This window comes from Excalfactoria chinensis, chromosome 3, assembly GCF_039878825.1.
Source record: "Excalfactoria chinensis isolate bCotChi1 chromosome 3, bCotChi1.hap2, whole genome shotgun sequence".
Lineage (NCBI taxonomy): Eukaryota > Metazoa > Chordata > Aves > Galliformes > Phasianidae > Excalfactoria > Excalfactoria chinensis.
In genome coordinates this window covers 20948067-20967662 of record NC_092827.1, presented here as the reverse complement: position 1 = coordinate 20967662, position 19596 = coordinate 20948067, and positions in this window count along the sequence as shown.

Below are 19596 nucleotides of genomic sequence, written 5' to 3'. Positions count from 1 at the left end.
ACACTCCATTCTGGTTTAGTAAATGTGCCTGCTGTGTATCCTTTCACATTTTCTGTATTTGTTCTTGCTTAATTTGAATGCATGTGGTGAGCTTTCTGTGCCTACTATCACTTTATGAACTTCCCTTCTAGATACTGTATTTTGGAAAGCCCCAGATGGAGCTGGTAAGAAATTCTGGGTCAAATCCTTTTTCTGCTAGAAAGGATTTGTGTGGGCATGTCCAAAAAGGACATGCCATGCTTAAGTTGGATTAAGTGCCACCTGACACCTTGCCCACCTGCCTGTCTCCAGGGTGCCAGACTTAGGAGCTGCATGAACAGCACTGTGGCCAGCAAGTCATGCTCCTCCTGTCCCAGGGATGTGAGGCTGCTGCCTAACAACCTGGGCAAGAACATGGGTGCTTCCTGGGCAGGTGGGCTGGCAGGAGGCAGGCTCTTTGCATGGCCACCTCCCTCAGCAGTCTGAGATCTCTGGGAGAATATTTTGGAAAAAAAATTAAATAATGTATTTGGGCAAATTAACACATTGGGAGCAGGAATGTGGAATTTCAGCATGTTGCTGACTCTCTTCTGTTCTTCACAAGGACTGTCTTGGTGTAAAATGCAGAGCATCCCTTCTTTGCATGTTATGGAGTCCCATTTTGGGGCTTGCCCACAAATGCAGACTTGCTCACTGTGCAGTAATTTCCCGATGTGAAGAAGCCTGACAACATTTCTGCTGCTTTATATTATGGTGCTTACAGTTATGCATAATACTGGGGGGATTTTTGTCGGATATGTCAAAAATGCAAAGTCCTTTCAGACCCCAGATTCTGTTTCTGTTAAGTAAACAGAAGTGCAAAAAGCACACTGCCTTAGGCTTGCCATCACAAAAGACCTTCCTGGCACTCTTCCTGCATATTTCAGTGTTGTTTTGGACAAAAGAGATGAAAGAAAATGGATGGAATTCAATCCAGTTCTTTTCAGCTCAGAGATAAGAGTTTTAACACTAGGTGGTACTGTAGACAAAGACCAATATTTGCAAACTTTGACAGTTAAAGATCAGCAGCTGTAACCCTAGCATCTAATTCTGTGGCGTGATTATCAGCTTCCATGGCTTATATTATGCCTGAGATGAATAACTTCTATTAGATCAGTTTCTGGAATGCAGAGCTATGTGACATCTAGCTCCCTGCAAAACTGGCTTTGTTATCCATTTGGATTTTGTCAGGTAATCCTTCAAAAATCTGTGAAACTATTTTGTGTAGTTTAGAGGTAAATCTAATGGCAGATACCACTTGCTAATACAAAAAGGCGTGTAACATTTTGAACCTTCAGTATTTGATTCTGAAAATATATTTTTCGTGAGCAAGACTGGGAATATTTTGCAGCTTCAGCCACCCCCTCAACACTTTTCATTGCAGAATATACTTTATGGTTTTAGCTAAAACATGGGGATCCATTTCTCAAAGGCATTTCTGAAGATATTCTCCTTTCAACACAAACTCTACCCTCTGACAGATGCACGTGTTACTTCCTCGAGATTTCACTGCTGTTCATCAGCTTCTGCTTTTTTTCTTGTTTCTCCGCACCTACCTCATCCTCAGTCACGGCTTGATTGAGGTTCTCTACTTCCTCTTGCAGTGTGCATGGCTTGTTTAGGAATGCAGTTATATGTTTGTCATCCAAGTCTACAGAAGCCATTAGACGTGGTTTTTGTGAACAAGTAAAGTAGAAGCAAAACTTCTTTGGATGGTGAGATGTGTTTAATGCCAGAAGCGAGGGGAAAAAAAAAATCTATAACTTGTTTTTACTCTTTCTTTCTTTCTTTCTTTCTTTCTTTCTTTCTTTCTTTCTTTCTTTCTTTCTTTCTTTCTTTCTTTCTTTCTTTCTTTCTTTCTTTCTTTCTTTCTTTCTTTCTTTCTTTCTTTCTTTCTTTCTTTCTTTCTTTCTTTCTTTCTTTCTTTCTTTCTTTCTTTCTTTCTTTCTTTCTTTCCTTCTTTCTTTCCTTCTGTCTTTCCTTCTGTCTTTCTCTCTTTCTTTCTCTCTTTCTTTCTCTCTTTCTTTCTCTCTTTCTCTCTCTCTTTCTCTCTTTCTTTCTCTCTTTCTCTCTTTCTCTCTTTCTTTCTCTCTTTCTCTCTTTCTCTCTTTCTCTCTTTCTCTCTTTCTCTCTTTCTCTCTTTCTCTCTTTCTTTTTTCCTCTTTATTTCTTTTTGCCTTTTTTTCTTCTTTCCCTTTTAGTACCTTAGCTTTGAACAATCAAGAATTTTTACTGCGGTTATTACTGCAGAAGATAAAATCAATGTGTACTATTTACATCTTCACAGGCATAACAATGAACTGCCTGCTGATTCCTTGTGATTCAAACCACCTATAAAATATGTTTTATTAAAAATACTTTACATTTATATAGAAGAAGACAGTCAAGTGGTTACAGAACCAGTCAAGTGGTTACAGAAGTACAAGATGGCTGCTTTGTTTTACTTTTGAAAGATATCCAAGCAACAGTAAAACTAAACCATTTAATATATAAAATCTGTCATCAGCTGTGGGTTTAATGGTGAAAAGATTGATTTTTTTTAATGGATAAACATATTGACAAGCAATTGAAAAGCACATAACACACCTTTGGGCACAGTATAAATAAACACTGACAAGAGAACTGCTTCATTCAAATTCAGTTCAAATAATAAGAGACAAATAAAAATTGTTATTCTGTGTTTTTCTCCAGACAGTAAGCTTTTCAAATTAACTTTGCTCAGTTATACATTCAGAAGCATGTGTACTTATTTAAAGACTATCTTGTACTGAGGAAAGCTGGAAATATATGCAGCTAGACTGTTTTTAAATTGTCATTCTATTTCTCAAATATTTTCTACTGTGTATATATATAGGATTAATGGAACTGGACCTATTAAAGATACTACTTTATTATACAACTATGTGAGAAATCCTTAATGTTATTGTTAGAAACAATTTGTTCCTGTTTATTTATAAAAGGTGAAAGAAAAGTGGAGCAGTAATGCAAAAGCACCAGGACTTCTGCATGAGGACTACTGATTCCAAAGGAGTCAAGTTAACATTCATCGGTTTAATAGGGAGGTACTTAGATTAACAAGGGCAGTTAGCTGGTCGGTCTCTACCAAGTTCTTGATACCAGTGGTGGCCAACAGATATAATGTCTGCCCTGGGATTACCCCCAGCAGATACTGGTGGTGGCTGTACTGTGGTCATATATATAGCAGAGGAAGAAAATAGAAGTGTCACATATCAGAATAAGCAATATCAAGGGGAAATGGTTTTAAACTGGAAGAGGGCAGATTTAGACTAGATATTAGGAAGAAATGCTTTGCTGTGAGGGTGGTTAGACACTGGAACAGGTTGCCCAGAAAGGATGTGGGTGCTCTGTCCCTGTAAACATTCAAGGCCAGACTGAATGGGTTTTGAGCAACCTGGTCTAGTGCAAGGTCTCCCTGCCTATATCAGGGGGTCTGGAACTAGATGATCTTAATAGTCCCCCTCAAACCCAAACCATTCTATGATTCACAGAAAGCAAGGAGACTAATTTATACCTATAGAGCAGTTTCTTGCAAACACATTTCTTCTAGCTACAAGCAGAAAGCTAGAGGCAGTTTAGTTGTGTTCCCAACTTGGCATGAGACCTTTCTCACAGGTTAGTCACCTGTTTGGGCCATTATAAGTATTTTTCCACATGGGAGCTTGCTGAAGTCAGTTTTCAGACAAATAAACAGAAGTTTTGAGTTCTCTCCTGTCATAATTTCTGACCAGACAAGACTGCAAGGTGAGCTTATGTGGTGAATCCCAAACATATGCAGCAGACCCAGCCATCAGTAGTATTAGGCATAATTTATTGTGATGAGATTCACCCATTAGGGTTCATTTGGCTTACTGTTCTCAGTCGAGACCTAGGCTCACAAACACTTAGTGCTAAATTGTGACTTTACAACTTTGCTAGGTTGCTATGCATGTGTGAAGAGAAGCTCTTGTGGCAGCTGATGGAAGCATTATCTGAAATCAAATGCAATGTCCCTGAAGGAAAGAACAGAGCAGTGACAGCTGCCACAACCCCTCACAGTGAGCACCATGCTCTGCAGGCTGATGAGGTAGAACAGATAGAACCAGAGCTAGGCTCGATATGTCCCAGCACTGCTGCAGTTTTTGAGTGCTCCAGTTTCTATTTGCTGAGAGCATCAGTTCTGCTCATTTTTGTCCAGGTGCTAAAACAAAGCTGAACCACAAGTAACCATGTAGCATCTTGTTAGCAACACTTGCTATGATTCTAATATAGTTATGAAGATAATCCTAATTGTACCTTGATTCATTCTATTGTATAAATGATTAATGTCTGCTTTTATGTGTTTATATGCATTTCACTCACTTTTACTTTTCCTTTTAAAGTCAGATTAAAAGTCTCCTAATATATATTTTGCAATAAGAAGTAGTGTTTGGATAGTCAAGAAAGATCACATTAAAGCCATCTGACCTAAGCAGCAGGTTTTAAATAAAAATGAGGAAGGTGGTCTAATTTGAATTTGGATTATATGAGAAAACACCTCCTCCAGATAAATCCAACTGTAGCTCTAAAATGCATTCTTGTAAAAAGAAAAAATACCTTGAACTCATAAATGTGAATGGACTTTGTGGGCTTCCTGCATGTGCAGGTTCTTAACCAGGACCTTGGTGGGGAGGGCATCCCTACAAAGTTCTGGCTCTAGCAAGGCCTGGCTGTGCTCCCAGTACCTTATTGAGGAGCACTTCTGTTAGTCAGAGACAAGCAATCAAACACCTGAAGTATTTTCTAAGACCTAGCACACACACAGAGCACAGAATATGGTTCAAAACTAACAAAGATGTTGCAAAATACTCTGAGAAATTACCTTGAGCATCAATACCTTCTGAGTTATCAATTATAAAACCACAGCAAGCTTTTTTCTGCCAAAAGAGTGCTGCTAGCTGTTGATATTTTGGTGATTGCTCTGTGGTGGAAGTGTACCTGAGGAAATGGGCTAAGCCAAATGGCTTAGGGGGAAGAGCCATTGCCCTTAAAGAGCAGCACCACAGGATGGGATGGAACTGGGACAACTTATCTGAATTAAGCCAAGGGTTATTCCTTACCATTTGACATCAGGTGGAAGAATATAAAGCTGTGAGGAAGTTAGCTGTGTGCAGGTTACTGGTTGAGGGGCTTGACTGGGTATTGTTTTAGCAGGTGCTGAGTGTTTGTATTGTATGTATATAGTTATCAGTGCATTTTTTTTTTTTTCTTTTCTGTTTCCATTTTCTCTCTTATTAAATAGTTTTTATCTTAACTAACAAATTCTATTTTGTTCCTAGATTTCTGCTTCGTTCCACTTGGGGGAACTGAACAAACAGCTTTGTGGTGATGAGTGGCCTGACAGGTTAATTTATAATGGATAGAATCACAGAATGGCTTGGGTTGAAAGGGGCCTTAAAGGTCAACTAGGTCTAATTCCCCTGTTATCTGCTAACCTGGTCTTGAACACCAAGGATGTGGCATCTACAGCTTCTCTTGGCTACCTGTTTTATTGCCTCACAGCCTCTGAGTGAAGGATTTCCTTCTAAGATATTTTAGCTAAATAATATTTCCCCTTGTCCAATCAATATTAGACCGTGTAAACAGTCCGTCATGCTTCTGCTTATAAGCTCCCTTTAAATACTGAAAAGTAGCAATGATGTATCTCCAGAGCCTTCTCTTCAGGTTGAATGAACCCAGCTCCCTCAGCCTTTCTTTGGAGGAAAGGTGTTGCATCTTTCTAATTATCAGTCCTTGGACTGTGATCTTCCCTTTTCCCCTGTTCAAGAGACGTGAGGCAGAGCCTATGCTACGAAGAGTAGATTTGGAGGAGACAGTTCCTGAGGCATCTTCTGGGGAATACTTTAGTCCATCCACTAGGCAGATATTTAGAGGCAGAATCACTTCTAATTTCTCTCTGTGTTGGTTATGAACAACTCCTTCCCACCTCTGACTTCCTTTACAAAGGACTGAATATGAAAGTCATGGAGTGTGAGGGACTTAGCTGGGGCCATCAGTGAATGTCTTATCAGATTCTTCTGGTATGGCATTGGTATGTATTTTCTGGTTTTGTCTTCTGTCAGATAGTACGCAGATTTCACAGAAACAGAGTAGTATTTTGGGAAGACCTCTGATTATAGTCCAATCCTGATGCTAAAGCAGATTCCAAAGAGTAGGTTACACAGGAAAGTATCCAGGATGGTTTTGAATATCTCCAGAGAAGGAGACTCCACAGCCTCTCTGGGCAACTTGCGGATGCACCCACTGAGGCTTGTGGATTTGTGTGCATCAAGTTTGTGTAGACAGTCTCTGGCCAGATCTTCCTTAACCAAGGGGAAGTCTTCCCTTCCTCAGACATTCTTACCTTCAGGGTCTGGGATTCCTTAGGGGCAATCTTAGCAGTAAAGACTGAAAAAAAGAAGGCATTCAGTAACTTTCATGTACTGACTGCTCTTAGGGCACTGAGTCATATCTGCTGTTCTGTTAAGGTCTATGAAAAAGTACTGCAGTGATGCATTTTTTATCAAAGTGAAACCAAAGATTTTAGTAATAGTATACTGTTTCCAGGTGAAATAGCCAAAAAGCATCTGTATTACTTTTCAAACACACTTGGATGGCTAAACTGCATTTCTTCTGTCATTTTTTTATATCAACTTTATTTTGTTCTCTACAATCTATTCTTTCTTTGACAATGGAAACCTGTGATACTTGTTCTACAAATGACATTTATAAATGATGTTCTTATTTTTAAGAGTGTCTCACCCTTCCCCCACAATTCATTGTTTCTTTGACATTTACAAATATGTTGCAGAAGTTGGCAGGCATGTAAATGCATCACTACATCCTACCATTCTTATGGACACTTGTGTAGGAGTAATTGTGGCACTGAGGTCTGCAAGTGAAAACTCTGAGCTTCAAAGGCACTTAGAGAGCTGACTCCATTGATTTCAAGCCCTGAAATGTCTTAGAGATGCTGAATTTTAGAAACTAACTCACATTGACTTTCAATTAGGATGTTCAGAGTTAAATCTTGCAAAATGCTGAGTATTCCTAAAATTCAGTGAGTAGCCACAGTTCTCCCTGAAAACAATTGGCTTTGAGTCTATGCAACATGTTAGGAAAACTGCTCAGCACTTTGCTGGGTCAAGCTTTTTTATAAAATGTTTCTGTCAGGTTGCTATAATCAGTTTGAAAATTCATGGCCACTTTTGGAAATGCTTGCAGATGATGAGTATGCTGCTTCAGTATTGGATATTCAAAGTCATTCTGTATCAGGAACGTTTTTTAATAGACAGCCAGACAGAATCACTTTATTATGAGGCTCTCCTAAGAGCTCAGGAAAAGCTTTGCTGTTCTCAAAACATTTATTCACATTTAAAGAGTGATTATTCTGTCTTAACGAACCACTGTAGAAATAGTGCTTTGAGTGTTACAAACGATTGACTCTCCATACCATAATATACTGTAATACAGCATTACGTCAATCCAGCCAGCAACCTCAGATTTTGCCCATGATTCTCATGTGATCATGATCTTTATTAAACATTTTATATCTGGTTCCAAAGAAAGCTGTGATTGAAATGTCAGCTATTTCATTTTGAAATGAACATTTTCCCTTTTGTCAAGCAAAGGATCTCTGTTAAAAATGAAAAAGAAAGGAGTCATGGTGTTTTGAAGAGCCTTAATAAAGTGGACCCCAGAGCTGGAGGGGAGGTTGGTTCTGAAAGTTGGTTGACCCTGCCTGTGGCAGCGGTGTTGGAGCTTAATGATCCTTGGGGTCCCTTCCAACCCAAGCCATTCTGTGATTCTATGAGAGTTTTGTGTCAGACAGGAAGGCTCCCTGAGCTGAATGGGACAGGAGTTGGGCATTGCAGGATGGCAATCCTGGAATTGGTGTGCCTGTGGGATAATATTTCCAGTCAAAAGGAGCACAATAAATACAAGAAACACAGGGGTATTCAATGTCTGAATTCCGTCCCTTTCCACAATCCATGTTTTTCTCCTAAGGTTTTTTTCTGGACTTTTCGGAAAAAATCCCAACCACGCACCTATGCTACATATATAGAAAGACAATATTCCAGAATGTTTAAGTTCACACTGAAAATACAGGGCATGAACACTTCATTGTCAAATATCAGTTTCATCCTGCTTGTAAGATTGAATGGAGTGCTAAAGATCATGCCAAGAAAAATAATTTGGGAAACTTCACTTAAAAAACAAGGTCCACTGACAATTTCATTAGGATTTTACAGTTTCAGTATTGTTCATTGTCTGCACAGTTTCCAAGACAGCAACATTCAGGTAACAATTTTAGATGCTTCAGCACTAGGATGGATTAAAGAATCATGCAAGGGAACATTTAAATTAAAGGTGTAAATTTTGTTTAAGTTCAGGACAGGTTGGATGGAGCCTTGGGAAGTGTGATCTAGAGATACCCTGTATCTCTTGCCTCCCATGGCAGGGAGGTTGGACTGAACAATGAATTAAAGTAAAATTGATCTTTTTTTTTTTTTTTTTTTTTTTTTTTTTTTAATTAGATTTGTAAAATAGATTTAAAATAAAATAAATATTTGCAAATTTAAACAATTATGTTTCCAGTAAACTGAAAATGTAGTTTTTTACAGACTTCCAAGTTGCTATATCATCCTTGCTGATTTACTTTTATTAATTAAAAAAAAGACATTTAAAGATGCTTTTATCCCACAATAATGCCTGCACAGATGAAAAAGACACTATTAAAATGTAGAAGCTGTTATTTAAATGCAAATATACAAATGAACCTAACCTTATAGCATTTTGTTGGATTTTCAAACTTCTTGAAGGAATACAGAACATTTTTCCAGCTTTTGTTTCCAATTCCAGCCTAAAGCTCTTGTTTACTCTTGGTTTTTGTAACACAGAAAAAAGTCTTAAATATTAATATAATTAATGCCAGTTCTGCTTTCTGGTTTCCTCTGATAGTGATTTTTAAATTGCTGGTGATAATAATTTTTTTTTAAAGTATTTCATGAATTATTTTGCAAGTGTTCTTTAATTCCTTATGAATTAATTCATGACAGATTTTTATACGGTAATCACTTTGAATATCTAAAATAAACATTAAAGAAATCCTAACTAGCAGACTTAGCTTTTGGCTATGAATAGCTGGAATAAGCTCAGATAAGTTTTGGTGCTCTAAAGGTTATTTGAAATGTCATAGTTAAAGAAAGTTTGATTTGGCAATGAATAGTAATTTCATAGTAATACAATAGTAATATTTCAAGAGGAGTCAAGGATATTTCAGATAATCTTACTAATATCACTTTAAAATTGCATTACTTTGAGAGGCTTGGCCTTAATATTAGGTGCATTTTAATAACAGTCTAATTTAGCTTCTCCATCCCTGCTGGGAATCAAACAAGCCCCTTTCTTCTGAATTAGTGTTAATAAGTCTTCAATAGATTCAGCTGTGGGATAATTAATAACTCACTTGTTCTTGCCTGAGCGGTTCAAGTGGGCTTCATACAGCATACCGAGCTATTATCTGCTGGGGTCATGCATCATGTCAACCATTTAACAGCAGTGCCCACACAACAAATTTGGAAATGATAGAATAGCCTAAACTTTTAGACCCTTCAGCCTTCTACAGAGTATAGCTTAACAATGTACTTACAGTGATAAGTATACCTGAAAACTGGCTCTTAATATGTCTTAATTCATCTTCCCTTTTTTTTTTTTTTTTTTTTTTTTTTTTTTTTTTTTTCCTTCTAAATTACGGTAATAATGGGCATTATGTATTCTTGCTGTTCGCTTCCTTGTTTTTATAACAATCTTAGGAGCACATGTATATCTCTGTGCTAGTTCCTTCCCATCGGATGAAGGGGGTAGACACAAAGCCACAGCTAAACAACAAGAAATGTGGTAGTAGTAGAGGAGTAAAGTTTTGACAGAATTTGCTGGCAGAATTTGATGCTGCTGGTGTGTCAACACTGAGAGTGTCTAGGTAATGAATGAGGCCCCTTTTACAAAAGAAAAGCATGGCCTCTGCTCAGATAAACATGTAGGCTGTGTAAACAAATACATAAGGGAGTTCTTTGTAAGGCTGTTTGTGTAGTGCCCAGTCATTTCATTTAGTAAAACCTTTAATTGTCTGCATCCATGGGATACTTTTTCATCTGTTAGAGTCTTCTTGCAAGAAACTCATGGATGCATGAAGTATGTTCTCACTGAAGAGATTATACAAATGCTGTTCTTGTTGTTGGTTGGCCTCCCATTCCTTTTTACGATGTCTACTTTTGTCTTTCCTTCTCAGAAGCTGCTCCTAACTGCTGTTTCCTGTGAGACTCTTACTTCACCCTCACTGTTTCCCCCCAACCCCTGTATAGTTCTTATACCTCTCTTCTTTCAGGTTTCTCTCACATTTTGCCTGTTTGTGTTCCCCTTCTTTATATCACTATCTAAGCATTATTTCTGGAGGAGATAATTTCATACAAGCCCAATTTCTTCCTGCACACCGTATTAAAAGGATATGCAATATGAGTGGTTTTGTAAGGACTGGGTACGTATAGATCCACAAAGTATTCTCGAGTTCTAGATCTCCCTATTTCATAATATTTCACTGGCAATATTTTACTTTTCTACATTTTTAAGAAAATATTTCCTGTCTGTCTTCTTCCCTTTCTTCTACTTAATTCATTCAAAAGACAATGAAGAGAAAGGAATAAGATTATACGACCAGTTGAAATTTCTTTGTGAATCACCTGGACCAGTGTATTGCACAGTCTCAATATGCTCTTCCCAAACAATGTAGGCCCATACATGTGATGGACGTTGCTGATTTTTCTCTATCAAGTGCAGTTGGACACATCCTGCTGGGGAGAAAGCAGGCCACTCTCAGCATGGTGCATTCTTCCTCACCAGCTGTTACCAAGCACTAAGATCCATGTACACAGCCTCCGTTTACACATATTTTAGGCAGTGACTAATAATATTTAAATAGTTGTTCAGATTACTCACTGACTTAACTATGGTTAGAAGTACAAAAAAGAAAGCATGCATTTACTGATGTTCTTTGTAACAAAGCTCACAGAATAGTTTGCCAGCTGAAAAGCAATTTAACTGGAAGGCTGCTGTCAGCTGCATCAAATACACACTCTTGTTTTAGACTGCTGAGATCAATAATGTACATCTGATAGGAGAATGGAATTAGTGTCCTCAGCTGAGCCTGCACTGTTCATTTTATCTCACCAAACCTCACCCCTGACTCATCAGCAGAGCTTCACTTCCCTTGCTGGACTGCCAGTGGTGGCAATTGTCTGGGATATGTGATGTAGTCAATATCTGTGGCAGTTAGGCTGACACACTACATTTATTTAAACAAAGATTTGAACGAAAGACTTTGATGGAAAGAGAGTCTTATATTAAAATACTTATCTACAAATCTTTCAAATCCTCATTTACAAACAAGCATGTGATCACAAATAGCTCATTTAAGAGCAGAATATCCTTGTAACCACTTCTGAGAGGTAGATTCAAGACAGACACTTGTCTCATGTATCACTCTTACATTTATTCCGCGTCTGGAGATACTGCACATTTGTTGATGTGTTTTATTTTTGTAGTATCATTGCAATTATGTTCTTGTGTAATACATGGTGAAGCAGAATAAGTAACATCCTTCATTCTTATGAGTCTTTGCTGTCTCTTCAAGTGTGCTATCAGTGGAAAGCAAACATCTCCTAACTGCCTTTCTACTCTTTTCTTCCAGAAAATTTCCCCACTCAGTGCTGTAGTGACAAATGGACAGAACATTTAGCATAGACAGATTTAAGCAAGTTACTTGAGTTGTATGATAACATAGTGCTTTAAGTCATTATATGTTCAGCAGGTATAAAAGTCATTGAAAGCTCAGGGTGCAGGTGGTTACTAGGGTTTCCGCTATAGCCTATGAAAAGAAATTATTGATGACTGTCATTTGAACTAGGTGTAGATATGAAAGGTAATTCATAAGAATTATATCCCAAAGAGTTTACTAAACTATTGACTAGAAATGACCCTAATGAAACTAGTTCAAACAGAAATACTACTACTGTTAATATTAATAGTGATAATAATAAATATTCCCAAGCGGAGTTATGTTGTCTAAACTTAGCTATTTGGACTGGTTTGGGCTGAGATAATTTTCTTCATGGTATTCCACAGGGTGCTATGCTTTGGAGTTGTGACCACAATGATGTTGATAATACACTCACCTTTTAGCTATTGTTGAACAATTCTCACACAGAATCAAGGTCTCTGATCATCTGGTGTTACCCCACCAGTGATGATGGTGCAAAAGAGGACGGCTGGGAGGCAAAGACTGTTGAGCCTAAGAGTCCAAAAGAATGTCCCATACCATGAAATGCCATGCTCAGCAATAAAAGCTAGAGGAAAGAAGGAGGACAGCAGATGTATTTGGAATGATAGTGTTTGCCTTCCCATGTAACTGTCCAGTGTTCTAAGCCCTGCTTTCCTGACAATGGCTGAACATCTTGCCTGCCAATGGGAAGCAGGATTCCCATTTTGCTTTGCCTCCATGCTCTGCTTTATCTTTGCCTATTAAACTGTCTTAATGCATGAGTTTTCTCATTTTTACCTTTCCAATTATTTTCCTCCATCCTGCTGGGAGGTAGGGAGTGAGTGAGCATCTCTGTGGAATGAGCTGCCTCCCAGGGTTAACGTACCATGGTATTCAAAGTCAGCTCAAGGCTCCCAGATATCTTTATATCCAGTTGGCAATAAAGAAGGATATAGGTCTTTAATAGATTAGATGCCATTCCTGCCAACTCCATGTAGGGGGCTTAGATATCCTAGAAGATCTAAAATGGATATAGACACCGTTGTTTAGATACTTAGGTTACTTCTGACATTTAAAATGATGTGGATGCCCTTCAGACATTAAGCTGGAGGACATTTTATATCAGGTGCCTCATGAAGATTTCTTTGGACTTCTGTGTTTGAAATAAGTTGCCCACAGAATTTGGCTCCCAGATTTATTTGATGAATCACAACTAAATAATGATTTTGGTCACACACTGAAAAATATTAAGTTCAGTACTGCTGAAATTAGTTTAACTATGGTGGTAGAAGCTGCTATTTAGTCAGAAACAGGTCCCATAGAAAATATTCATAATTCTTATGATAAGTGCAAATTTGTTTCTATAGTTTAACAGGAGTTTATGAATTCCTATTTGTTAGTACAGAGCAATGGTCCATGAAATTATATTAAGTAAAAAAACTCGACAAAAATACTGTTATTACTGTTCTCATAAAAAATTAATTGATGAAGAATGTTTAAACAATGTACTTTGATTTCATTGCTGTCATCGTATATTGTTATTTACACTATAATACCAAGTTTTCAAATTGAGAAAAGTATTACATGTTTTATTAATCCTATATTTCCAAATTAAATACACACAAGCATGTTAGACATTTTCTATGCATTATCTTTAAACTTTATGAAACAAAATATTTCTCTTCCAGCATAAAGTTACTGGCATGTTTTTCTTGAGATGTCTAATTAGCCCAAGCTTAAAATTTTACCTTTTCAGTAAGTATCATTTGTATACAAGAATTCTGATATAATATGAATACAAATTTTTCCTTTCATTTTTTGGATCTGTCCGCTTGGAAGTGATGACAAGAAGGATTAACTAAACTAAGTATGCAGAGAAAAAGATAAATAAACATAATCAAGTCAGTTCTTTAAAAATTTGGTAGTTCTGATAGAATTCTTTAGATGTAAAATGCTGACTTAAGAATTATCTCTTTGTTTGTATGAAGAATAGAAGTGGAGATAACTCAAAGTTTATCAGCAGTTGAATTACTTCCTATATCTGACTTTGTGTCTGGAGATACATCAGAAAGAAAGTGGTATGATTTTTTTAGTCCCTTTTTGTAATACCACTTTTGCTGTTAGACAAAAGGAAAGTTGCAGTGTCAAAGATAATTTTTACATTCATTTAACCATAGCTATTTGCATTTTGTTCGTACTTCATTTAGGACATTTTTATTATGCATTGTTCCTTGAAAATCAAAAATTATCTTTGGCAGAATTTTTAAATCAGGATAGTTTTGTATTTATACATATGTGCACATAAAAATCATTTTATCATGTATTTGGGAAGTAACATGGAAGTTAATTTAGTCTAGTGTGGCCTTGAAGCCTCCAAAATCAGAGAGCATAACTCACATAATCACAGAATTACAGGGGTTGGAAGAGATGGTCAAGTCCAACTTCTCTGCTAGTGCAGGTACCCTACAGTAAGGGTAGTAAGTGGGTCTTGAGTATCTGCTTAGAAGGAGGCTCCACAAGTTCTCTAAGCATCCCTCTGGGCAACTGTCTCCACTGCTTGGCAATACTCATGGCTACTCCATGCTAGGTAAATGGAGGTCCCTCTGCAGCAGATGTATTGGCCCTAACTAGTAGGAACTCATAAACTGCCTGTCTTTTACTAAGTATATGCATACCATTTGATTTAAGATTATTATTATTATTTTGCATATTTGCAATACAGTCATTCGTATTTTCCTGAAGGATTTCTCTGAATTTACATTTACATTCTGGAAAGATTCAGGATTTGTTTATGATGGCCTAATAGCACCAGAGAAAGTCAAAGGAATGCATTTGACAACTTTAGTGATATAAAACCCTTTCTTCTCTATGTGATGTTCAAATACTGACCAAGAAGCGTCACTGCACTTTCTGGTGGAAGTTTTTAATTTTTCATAGCTGGATGTACAGTGATTATTCAAAGTGCTCCTTATGGATTCTGTCTTACCATTCCAGGTTGTCTTCATACATTTTACAAGCTCATGGCTTCCATTCTGTGCTAATAAGCTCATTTTGAAAATTAATTTCATAATATAATGAGGCATATTTAAGAACTTAGGGGAGATTTGACTATGGTAATTTCTTAGCAACTGATCCTGGAAATTTAAATCTTCTCCTAAGCTGCTTTCTCAGTATGTTCTTATAAGTTTCTTAGCATTAAGCTAGATCACATCCCTCTTCAAGAACACATGAAGACCGGGTGGGATTCATCTGAACGAATGTATGTAATTATAGTACTTCCTGAATTAGTCACCTGAAGTGCCCTTTCTGGTCATTGTAGAGAAATAGATCACCCCAGGGTGTGATGTGTGTTCCTACAGTACACATGAGAAATTAGATGAATGGTTCCCTGTATATATCAGTTGCTCAGTATCAGATATTAGGGAAAGGCAGGTTGAAAGCTCAGATGTAAATGTAGATATTTAAACTCATGAAAAATCAATTCCACTCTAAAATTCGGCTACCCAGTTTCTTTAAGTCTGCTTTCACAAAAACATTTTAATTCAGTTTAAATAGAAATTCATCTTGTTTTGTGTCCATGAGTGCGATAAGAGAATATTTAGTCATGAGATAATTTCTTCTCTAATTCTAAAGTATCCTTTTTTAATTTTTTTTTAATTTTTTTTTTATTTTAGGATTATTGCTTTAGTCAGGTTGAACCCCCTACCTGTAGAATCTGCACTGCTTGTGTTCTGCATGGTATCAACATACAATTTTGTCAGTCCTTATTCTCAAAGTGATAATTACAGATGAGTGCAAATATTTTGAGACCAGGTAATCCAGCTGTTTTTCAGAATAAGTGACACCAACAAAATCAAGACCAATAATAATGACAATAGTGTTAATGATAACAGACTGAAAATAGTAATATAAAAGAAAGATTAGTGCTGTAAAACATCGACTAGGCTAATACTTTAAAAAATTATTTTATTCTGTGTCTAAAGACATAACTCTGAAATCTGTTCTTACTTACGTGTGCTGAAAAGCACAAAATAAAGTTTGGCTAGTTCACCTTCAAAATCTTTTGTGTATATATATATATATATTTGACAGCTCATGAGATCATAAACTTTCTTTTGTTAATAGTAATCATACATGCAAGAACATGCAAGTAGTTTATTTCAAGAGCAAACATTCCATTTGATTTCTGATATTTGTTGCTGTGGATGCTGAAGTGCAGACATTGTTTGACAAAGGTAAAATAGCTTTTATTATGTTTCTCAGCCTGTCACTGTTTGGTATTGGCTTTGATTTATCTTTATTTTTATTTTTATTTTTTTCTATTTTCTATTACAGAAGACACAATTGTGGTTGATGATTTTCCTTTAATGTACAATTTGGTGGATGATTTACCTTTAATTCAAAATTTGTTTTATGTTGTTATTTTTTTTAAGTGGGGATGCTAAAGGTTTATAGGCAATAACAACAACAACAAAATACAGTAAGAAAATGAGAGAAAAGGAAAAAGGAGAAAAGGAAAACTACCTGAAGACTTCTTTAATTCTGTAGTAATCTGAAGAGTGAGCAAGTTTGGAGGAGCTATCCCCCTTGCACCCTGCGCTGCACAACGTTGGAATAAACATACCTGCTTTATAACCAGTCTCTGGATTATAGATTTTGATTCCGCAAGTCAATTCGAGACTATATTAATGTGCTTTTGCAATATGTTCTTGCAGTAATATTTAATTCCCATTGAGTTTTATATGCACCATGAATTCTGACCTGCTTAGTTAGCTCCTTGAACCTGTAGCTCTTTAGACAGTTCATCTTCTGAGCATTTGGAAAACTACACTGTGCTAAGCATTTACCTTTGAGCTGGTTGAACAGATTGCAAAGTCCTCAAAGGACCTGGTTTGATAGGCATTTGCAAAGCCTTTATACCATGTACTATCAGCATATGGGTAGCAGTGCCAGCTTCAAGTGGTAGACACAACTGGAGAGTTGTTCCATTAACATGATTCTAAATTGTCTCCTGCTTTGGATGGAATACTAGCTCCACAACTTCTATCCTGGGTTTATAAAATGTTACTGGAAATAAACACACTCCTCCTCAGAACAACAACAACAACAACAACAGCAGCAGCAACCAAATGACAATAACAAATGAACAACTCTAAGAACTACCTAAAAATCAAAAGCAAAAATCCTTCTAAGTGAAAAGAAAGAATCCACATTTTCTATCTCATATCCTAAATTACAGTCTCTTTCGCTCTTCCCATTCTGTGCTGAAAAGTGCTTTCCTCCCATCTTTTCTTCCTTTCTTTCTTTTGGGTGTGGCTGTACCCACAGGCAGTAAAAGCATTTATGTACAGCTACCATTGATAAGACACTGGGACAGCCAGACAAGGACGACATTGAATCCAGGACTTCCTGTGCAGTTGAACACCTCAGGCTTTGGATGGTTATCTGTCATGAAATGTAGATCCATCAACTGTGACTGCAAATGACCTGGACTTTCTCTAAGTAGCTTGATGGATTCAAAGTATCCTCCAAGGACCTCAGAGCTCCCTACCCACTAGGGAGAAACCTAATTCAGCAGGAATTGCACTTAACTTCCAGTTGCTTACTGATGAGATTATTTTGTTGTTGGTTGCTGTTTTTTGTTAATCTTGTAATAAGTCCCTTATAATCAAGTAATTTATATCTCTTCAGCAATGAATTTGTAAAATGAAATAAAAATGCATATCTGCAGAATATTTGTCCAAGAAAACATTCTTCATTTTGCACAAGTGAGAGTCTTGTAGTCAACAAGACTGCAGGATTCCTCTTATTGCTTCTGTTATATTCTGTGTTTGGACATGAGAGCTGCAAGAATGAAAGGGCAATTTTCAGTTTCTATTTAGTCTCCATTTTTAACTTATTTTATTTTTTTCTTTTTTTAAGACTGTAACTGCAAGGATAAAGAACTAGTTGGTACATCATATTCCTGCTTTCAGTCTGGGTTGTTTTCTCATGATTGTTAGGAAGTTGTTTGTGTCAATATATCTCCTATACCATTGTGTACTGAGCAGGAAGAACCTTTACTTAATGCCACCTTTGGCCTCCATTTGCTCTGTTACATGCTGACCATCTTTTCTGATTTTTTTTTTTTTTTTTTTTTGCTTCTGTATATATAAATGGAACAGATCACCTCAGTGACATTAAGGAAATAGGACAGCACAGTCTGTATTGCTTTAAGATAATTTCTGAGACATAGTTTATTGGCAGCTGGAAGTCCTACTTCTTTCTCACTGTATTAACTCATTTCACACAACATATTCTTCTCTATGCTTTATCAGATTTTGCATCAATACTATAATTAATACTCTGTGCTATTAAACCATATTTTGCTGCCTTTTTCACCATAGTTTACAGAAAGAAGAAGTTATGCCAAAATCTTTATGACCAAATTGTCTCCATTCTCCAAAACTATTGACCAAATTCTTCCCTTCTCTAATTCCATTTTCTTCTACTTGATGTAGAATGGCACCATCAAAAGGCTCTGCATAACAACTGTTATAGTTGATTCTTTTAATATGGTGCCTCCTACTTCAGTTTTTCACCATTTCAATTTTGCTTTGTTAATAGGTCCCAGTTCTCCTCTTTCCTGATGCTTCAGCTGCAGCCTATGCTTTGTTGCAGTGTTTGGCATAAATTCAAAACCAAACACCTTAAATTTAAAGTGAATTTGAGCAAGATGGAAACAGAACTAATCGTCTCATGGCACAAGCTTGCAATGACGCCTTCTCCAAACTGGTAATTTGATAGTGCTTTGTTCTTTGTGCACTTAGAGGTCTCAGTATTATTTTTGGATCAGTGTCTTTATTTTAAAGAATAAATAATATATATAGGCAGCTGAGAGACAGGTTTATCATGAAAAGAATTCTGGTGGAAAAAAATATCTATATTCCATTGCCAAGGTGGTGATGTTTTAGTCACTGACAATGTTAATATCAGACTAAATGAAGGATTTCCTTATGGTGATGTTAGGAGTGTACTTAGTCCAAGTACTTCTTCACTTCATTAATTACCTAGTGACAGAACTGCTTTTATCCAGACCCTTCTGTGTTTTCATTCCTAATTTAATATTGCATTTAAAAGTTGTTGAAAACTTAAAATAGAGACAGTTTTATTGGCCTTGGCATTTCAGTTATTCTTACTATCTACAGAACACAATGTAACATTTTTTCCTCATGGATTTTGTCAGCTTCTAATGTTTGTCGTAATGATTTTTGTTGTAAATTCATTAATTTTTTATGAAGTAGTCTTTCACCTGTGTTTTCTGCTTATGACAGAGTCAATGACATTAAAATTAGAGTTGAAATTATGCACTATTGTGCTAAAATGGGATATTGGTGATATAATATTTATGCAAAGTTGCAGAAAACAAAGTGAGGAAAATATTGATTCTCCACTAGTTACCACACAACAAATTTTACTTAAAAACAAACAAACAAACAAAAATCCAACAGTTGCTGAAGATGACAATGTATTTTGCTTGACCTGGATTCTGCTTTCCATTATCGTGTTTAAAAAAAAGCTCTCATGCTGCAAAATTTCTGTGTGCATCTGTCTATATTTTTGTGAGTAATCATGTTGATCACCACAGTATTATTCAAACTGATGGAGCCAAAATGCACACAATGCATTACACTGTGTTTGCTTTGGAAAGAGCCCAGACATTTACAAAGGTTATTTTTCTCTTACCTCTCTCTTCTTGTCTTCCACCT